The sequence below is a fragment of the Gymnodraco acuticeps genome, unplaced genomic scaffold (assembly GCF_902827175.1).
Source record: "Gymnodraco acuticeps unplaced genomic scaffold, fGymAcu1.1, whole genome shotgun sequence".
Lineage (NCBI taxonomy): Eukaryota > Metazoa > Chordata > Actinopteri > Perciformes > Bathydraconidae > Gymnodraco > Gymnodraco acuticeps.
In genome coordinates, this window is record NW_022990701.1 from 5,467,687 (window position 1) to 5,475,723 (window position 8,037).

The window sequence follows — 8,037 nt, forward strand, 5'->3', positions numbered from 1 at the left end:
TTTTATATTCAGATGACCCACACCATGTTTATTACATTTTCCATATCACATACAAGTTTAAACAAACAAGTTGGAATTGTCCCATTTCGTCCATGAAAGATGGATATCATAAGAAATACACTTCTCACTAACTATTCTTTTTATACATACAGATACATTACACGGCATGTAGTGAATATGGCAAAACAAAATTCCCTCTACAAATATTTATCTTTTCATTATTACCATAAGTAATAAGGCACAGTCTATTTAAGTCTTACAATTGTGATGCAAAATAATATTTTTCCAGGAGCTATTTATTTTGTTAAGATACCCTGTGTATTGATTAATGGGCTAATAAGAAGAAATAACTATCAATTATGATTTAAAACTGTACATTTTCTGCTTTATCAATCAGGCTGTTAAAACATTTCCCAGATCATCACTCAATGATCAAAATTATTTTTCCCTTTTCTACTTTGGTTAATATGAAGGTGAATTTGGCCAGCACCTCGGGAACATACACCTTCTGATATTCAAATAGCCACACTATTTTCTACCTTTTCTGGATCCATGTATGTGTATGGGACCTCCAGGAGCAAGTTTCTGATTTTGATGTTTGCACTTAACGCTTGAAGCATTCCTTGAAAGTATTTTATCTGCTCGCAGGGATTCGACTCGTTGAAATGGGCATTTGGGTACTGGCCAAGAGGGACCTGATGACATCAATGACACATTGTTATACACATATACACTTTTTCCCACTAACATTCAAATGTTTATCAATCAAAGACTATGGGTAAGATATACTGCCGTTGTGGGAAGTGTACACAATTTTCAGTAGCTAAAAGACGATTAATCACATTTGAACAAAATATACACAAATCATGATCTTAATCTTACGTAGTCCGACGATGATTTGCTGAGTAGCCACAAAGCAGACATTGCGTTAGCTGTTACACCCTTGTTGGGCAATGTCTGCAGCATCGTGTCCTGATTTGTTTTCCCCTTTCTGGTTGGAGGAGGAAGTTGCATTGTGGAGGGACTGTTGGGCATCCAGCCACCATAGTCATACTGCAATAAATAAAAGATTGGCAGAAGACTGAATAATACTTTTTGAAGCCACACCATCCCACTTTGTTGGTCAGTGTGTCCACTACTTTGAGCCAACTAAACTACTTCAACAGCTATTCGATGTATTGCCATGACATTTTGATTGGAATCAACATCTGCACAGCCCAAAGGATCTTATTGACTTCTGTTGCGATTCAATTAAGTTCAGATATTCATCTTGACCTCAGGATGGACGTGATACCTTTCATATCCAGGACCACCTTTATATAAAATGTTTTAGTTGTCAAATACTTTGATTCATGACCTGCAGACCTAATGATATTCCCATCAGTCTCAGCTTTACTCTGTATCTGTGCCTATAAGCTTACATTAAAAACTAAGATTTAGATCCTAGTAAAAATTATACCTTTGAAAATTCTGCGTGTTGTGAGTATCTGAAGCATATTTGAACCAACGTGCAGCCTCCCAGACCTGCTAACATGGTCGTTTACTCTTTTTAATGTCATGTAATGTGCTGTCGAATGTCATGTTTTATGTTATTTGTGGACCCCAGGAAGATTAGCTGTTGTTATGCACCAGCTAATGGGGATCCTAATAAACTAAAAAAAAAAATGTAACTCTCTTTTTGGTAAAGAAACTACAAAACCTCATTTACCCATTCCACACAAATACATAATAATTGGGGTATATTAAGAGGCTTCACCTGTCCAGAGTTCACAGCTGAATGCTGTCCTGAGCAGGTGAAGATCACCATGGTGACAAACTTCACCAACTCTTTCACAGTGTTGAATCTCTGTGGGATCCCTGAGAACCAGAAGGAAGTAAATGCTTTACTAAAAGATGCCTAACAGTTTAAACAATCATAACATAATGGCACATACATGTGCACATTGATTATGATGTATATTCTGCTATTCTTAAAGCTCACCAGTGGATTCTTGGGAAAGAAATCCATGCTCAAAAATGTCCGAAATCCATTTCTGCAGTTCAGTGTCTTTCTTGACCTCTGCATCATTGTTGTAGTAGAACTTGAGCATTCTATCCACAAAGCTTTGGAAAATGTAGACATGTTTTTATAACACCTGCCTTGAGAATTATACTTCTTTACACACTGTAGTTGTAAGACAACTAATGCCAACATGTTTAGTATCATGAGTTTATATAAATATATATGCCTACCAGCCCCTCTTGAATCGCACTAACACAATTTATCTCTTTCTTTCAAGTAATACATAAACAGACATTTAAAAAGGGAAATGTATGGTTTTACGTTCTGTGACTTTTTCTTGATTGAAGTGGTAATGATGAAGATTATAACAAAAGCTACCTACAACCGACAGCAGGATTTTGGTTTTGATATTTCTAATATTAAGACACTACCTTTGGATGATATCCCAGAGCTCGAGTCCATCATCCCTGTAGTAGAAATTGGGCACAGTCTCCATGCCACGCTCAGTGATGTCCTCTGGTATGCAGAGGGAGCTGTAGGTCAATGAGGACAGTGATCGCTTCAGGAGTTTCATCATATCCTCCCCACCAGCCGCTGCAAACTAGGAAACAATGTAAAAAATGTAAGGAATATAGTAAGAGACATATACTGTACATTTAAAAAGTAAAACATTGCTTAGGTAATGGTTTACTGAAGGTGTGATTTTTCTTTCATACCTCGGTGTAAGTTCCATTCTTAGATATTAGTTGATTTCGAGCTAAGTAGTTGATTACCAAGGTGTCCCATGTGTGAGCCAACAGCAGCTGAAGGACAGAGTGAACTGTCTTTAGTGAAATTATAATTATTTCAAATTAAGAAACGTTGTTGCTACTATACCATTTAGCTGTGTGTAATGCTTGAAATACATAGACACTGCATCAATGTAATGCATTAAATTAGGAAGACGCAAAAGCTCATCAACTAAAAAAACCTTCAACAACAAAAACTGGCAACAATAAGTTTAGCTTTCTCTCTTCAGCTACCTTGTGCAGTGGATGCACCATGGGAATGTTGCGCATCAGAGACACCGTGAAGACTTCAGCCAGCAGATGTGTGCGCAGCAGGTGAAATTGAGTTGATGCAGGTTGAAATCTGCACTTCTCACGAAAACCTTGGCCATCAACCAGTCGTACTCAGAATCCGTAGGCAGGAAGATGGGGTTGTCTCCTGCTGGAGTCTGCTTCAGCTGCAGGAGAAGGAAGGGGGTGTGGTTCAGAGCAGCAGCCCTACGTTCCTTGGTCTTTTATGTTGTGGAAAGGAAGTTGACCTGACTTGTGTTGGATTTCTTATTTTATGTAGGAATAACATTTACATTTTAAGAATTTACTATAGGTTTAATGGTTTAATCTGATTTTCAGCTAGATGCTCTCTTTGTTTTTCATGTGAAATTCACATTTGCATTGAATCACAAGTAACAGTAACACTGTTCAGTTTGTCACTGTCTAGTTCACCTAAGTGAAACTGAATATGGCTTTAAGGGGAATATTGACATGCTTCAGGGTCAGGCAATAGTGAATTAATGGACTTTTCTGTCATCTAGACACCTTTTGCTTTACTCAATAAACCAAATCTTAACGATTGACTATACCTCAGTGCTAATCTCACCTGAATAGCAAGTGGCATCAGCTTGTCATCATGTGTTTTGTGGAGCAGGACGAGGGGAGCCGTCATGTACTGCTGCTTCTCTTTGATGATGTTAGCTTTCAGTCCATCCAGAAGCTTGTAGTCACACAGGAATATGTTGCCTTTCTGTTTTCGAGAGGATAATACAGGATGATATTACACATACTAAATGAACATGTAATTGTGACATGCAAGTGTTAATTCAACATGTCATTGGGCTAAACACGTTTCTAATACTAAGAGTAAGACAATCACCTTCATTTCCTCTACCAAGCTACACGGACCTCTGGGGAAGACCATCTCATCAGTGACAGGAACGTTTTTGGGCAGAGCTGAACAACGTCGGATCAACATGGGGTTGACACCATTTAGGAACTGGTAGCCAAAGAAAGCATCCTCTTTCCAATGTTCCTCGACATAGTCTGGAAAAATGAAAGAGTTGAACTTAGTTGAGTTTCTAATTTTCTTTCTACAAAATCTTACTCTTCAACTATTATCAGCCTAATTACTATGCATTTGAAATGTGTTACACTAAATTCAAAATCAGAGACACTGTTTTCTGGTTGTTTCAAAGTCACAGTTTTGAGTAGTTTTCCCGGAGTATTATATGTCTGGCTTTAAGGCGGTCTGTGGACAGATTTTGACACAGGTGTGTAGTTGAGCCCCAAATAAAGGTCAATAAATGGACAATCTCTGGGAAAGGAGACAAAAGGGGGAGCGGGAAGCCCCCCACGCTTCTTCACGTCCCGTTCCAGATTTGGTGTGCGGTTGGTGTTTTCAAAGTCTCTAGATTTATCCGGTGTTACATTTGTTTAATGTTGTCATAACTGCGGGAAGGTCCAAAGGCCTGTTCATAACTGCTTGCTGCTTTAATTTTTATCTTGCTTTTTATTTTGTGATTTTGTTTTATTTTATTATTTGTTTAGATTTTAAGTGAAATTGAAAAGTGTAATGTTATTTTTAATTTTTGTATTCATCGAATATAAGTCTATTAAACTACCATTAAGTACCGTAGATTTGTGTTGATCTGAAAGGGAACACTGTTTTGATATCATCAATCTTAGTCCAGTCATCCACGGAATCAGCCACTCCCTCAAGTTTGAGCTCAATTAGCCTAAACAAAAAGGAAAGAGTAACTTTATTATGAATCTTAAAGTCCTTTCAATAAACAGGTACATAAAAGGATGGATATCTAATTTGAGGACTTTACCCTGTCCCTAGAGTGAAGGCGAGCTCTATGTCCTTGGTGTAGGAGAAGTGGAGCGCAGAAGGCAGGGAAAAAAGGCTATCTGCCTTCATGCAATGGGGTAATCCCTCTGCATGATCATGCCAACTGGGAAATAGGAGAAGATTATGAATTTTGGATAGTCTCTAATCTAGGATATGCATGCTTAATATACCTCATATGTATTCAATATTGCAATTATGAAACTTGTGCAAATGTATAACGCATTTTACTGATCTCTGGCGGGTGCAAAAATGTCATATCATGGTTATATTTATATATATTATATTGTAAGGGGTCTGAGCGCTCACCAATAGTCAATCTCTCGCTGTTTTATCTCCTGCACCCGTATTGTCTTGGATTTTGGATTGCAGTCTTTACAGGCTGTCAGAGCTTAAAGAAAGAGATTAAACAAGGTTCAAAATGTGTGACTTATACAGTGTGGGCATGAATGTAATGAAGCCTAAAAGAGCAGATTGCAAATGTCTTCAGACAGGATGTCTGTCATAGCACATGACTACATCACTGCTGCCTGCAAATTCATAGATTTTGGCCCCATCTGGTGTAAGATTTTGTAATGACAGAAGGAACGTTTTCTCTCTGATCTGTTCCGATCATGTGATTTCTAGTTTAGGGATCAATATTAATATCATGATGACTATATCTCAAGAAAATCACCATGTGGTCGGACGAATAGCTTCTCGTTATGAGCCTTTGCTGGTGAATTGGTTATTTCTTCTGTGTTTTGTGCAAATCGGCCTTTAAATCATTTTGAATGCATACTACTACATTGTGGTAATTGAATGAGCTAAGGTAAAAAACCATGAGCTAAATGTAGCTTCATGTTGTGTGCATAGAGGCTCCGTATTTAATGAAAAATCATGTGTGCTGTAATTTGACTCGAATTGTGATTCTGTATTTGTTTCAGTTTTCTTTTTTGAGGAAAGAGACAGAATATACAAATAAATCAGCAAAACACATTAACGTTAACCATGTGTTCAAAGATCTCTGAATCCTGTTGTTAGGTAGTGTGTGCGTAGATGGGACATGCATAAGGGATACAATAATGTCATACTAAGACATTTCCACAAACCTGTTCCCTCTCTGAAGCAGTGCACCTCGCTGTCATTGATCCAGCGGTAGATGGGGAAGTTGTAGGTTTTTCCCTTAGGGGATTTCACTTCCACCTTTTTAGGAAACCAATTGTCTTCAAAGAACAGGAAACGCGGTTTGTCCAGCTCAATCTGGATCAGATCTCCAATGGAGACAGGGCAAGGCACTGTAAAACTAGACACCTGCAGTAATGACAGAAATGATTTGAGAACATACATTTTTTGGCAATTTCTTATATTGGTGGAAGCAGGACAGGTATCACATTAACATATATTCACAAACCACCAGATATTACTTTATAACATCATAATTCAAGAAGAAAACTAAACCTGAGTTATCAGAGAGTTATAACAAGCCTGTCTCTATTTAAACATTGATTGTGATATAACAGACTTACTGCTCCTCTTATAAAGTTCCAGGTCCGAAGATAGTCCATCAGCAACTCACGTTCACTCTTCCCATTTGTTCCCACCAGCTTAATGTAGACATTGTTTAAAGTCCCAGCATAGTCGATATTGGCAGTGAATACTGTCACTTCATAATCAACCATTTTCCCACTGGAGAGAGGAAGAATCCTGTAAGGGAGACAATAATAAAGATGTTGCTCAGCACTAGTTTGGGTTGACTGTGACTAGATAAAGCTGAATGCAAAATATAACAATATTTACCCTGGAAAGCAAAAGACAAACCTGACGGCAGAACATTTGGGATTAATACTGGTAATACAATGAAAATGGCATTCGCAAAAAAGATAATATGACAAATACTACTATTTTTGTCAATTCTCACTTATTTATAAGTCTAATCTTTGCTAAAAGAAAAAGATCATAAAGCATCTCTGTTACCTGTTAGACCAAGAATCCTTTGGTGAATGGCTCATCTCTGCTGATTTCTCTTTTTATATGTGTATGGGTGTGTCCACTCCTTAGTGATAGAAATGATTGGCTATGGTGGTGGAATGTTGGATACTTTCTACCTGGAAAGTCCTGTTAGAAAAGTGCTTCCTCATTACGATCTCTATTTTATAATGACTTTACGTATCTTGTGTATTCACAAGATGTTTATTGGTCGTGGGTTCCTGCATATTTAACTTGACAAAAACGTGGTTTTAGCATCCAGGAGTTTAAGACCTCATTGTGCGTATATGTGTTATCTGTGTGTCTTAAGAAACTAAGGATATCCATACATATTTGACCCTTTGTACAACAATACCGGACATGGGTGAAAAGAAGGTTAAATAGTAGGAATTAAATGATTTGCCAAGGTGCTACACAAAAGGAATGCCAGCTTGGCAAAGACAAAGCAACTATTCCAAAAAAATACACAAATCATGCGACTGTGTCTCAGGAGGTAGACGGTCTTCCAATTTGAAAGACCTGTCGTTCCATGTCGATGTGTCCTTGGGCAAGATACTCCCCAGGTTGATCCCTGAGTGCATGTTAGTTCCCTTGAGCAGGTGGCACCTTGTATGGATGTGTATGAAGGGGTGAACGATGAGTTATGTAAAAGTGCTTTGAGGAGTCATAACGAACGGTAATGTAGTGGAAATATTTACTATATCCTTATATGTTCAAAGTAACCAAATGCTTCTCATTTGGTTAGATGTGCTGTTTGCCTCTATCTACTCTACTTCAAGGCCACAGCTGCTATTATGAATGGACTCACACATAGTCACACGAGAACTTGCCTTTCCTGAGATCTACAGCTCAAGGACATGTGTCTAATAACAATGTGACCGTGTGAAGACAGATTTCTTACCTTCCCACCATTTCTTGTATATAAGCCTTGCTACCATATTGAACTGCGCACACTCACGCAGACTATTTTATACTCTGTGAGACCTGTGTCTATATTTTATTGTATCTAATGTTTGTTTGAAGCTTCAAATAAACATCACCAGAAAGACAACTCTGTCTGATTCACCATTTATTTGTTTTGATCACTCTGACTTGTACTCTACAGTATTGGGGTTTTTAGATTTCCATAACAATTGGCGCTGCGAGCAGGGTCTCTGCAAGTTCGATTAGGGACACCT

At 38.0% G+C, this 8,037-nt stretch overlaps 1 pseudogene; it reads right to left on the reverse strand.

The window, feature by feature from the left end:
- LOC117556177 lies at positions 1–6,894 on the reverse strand (annotated as a pseudogene).
- Positions 6,895–8,037: the final 1,143 nt, after the last annotated feature.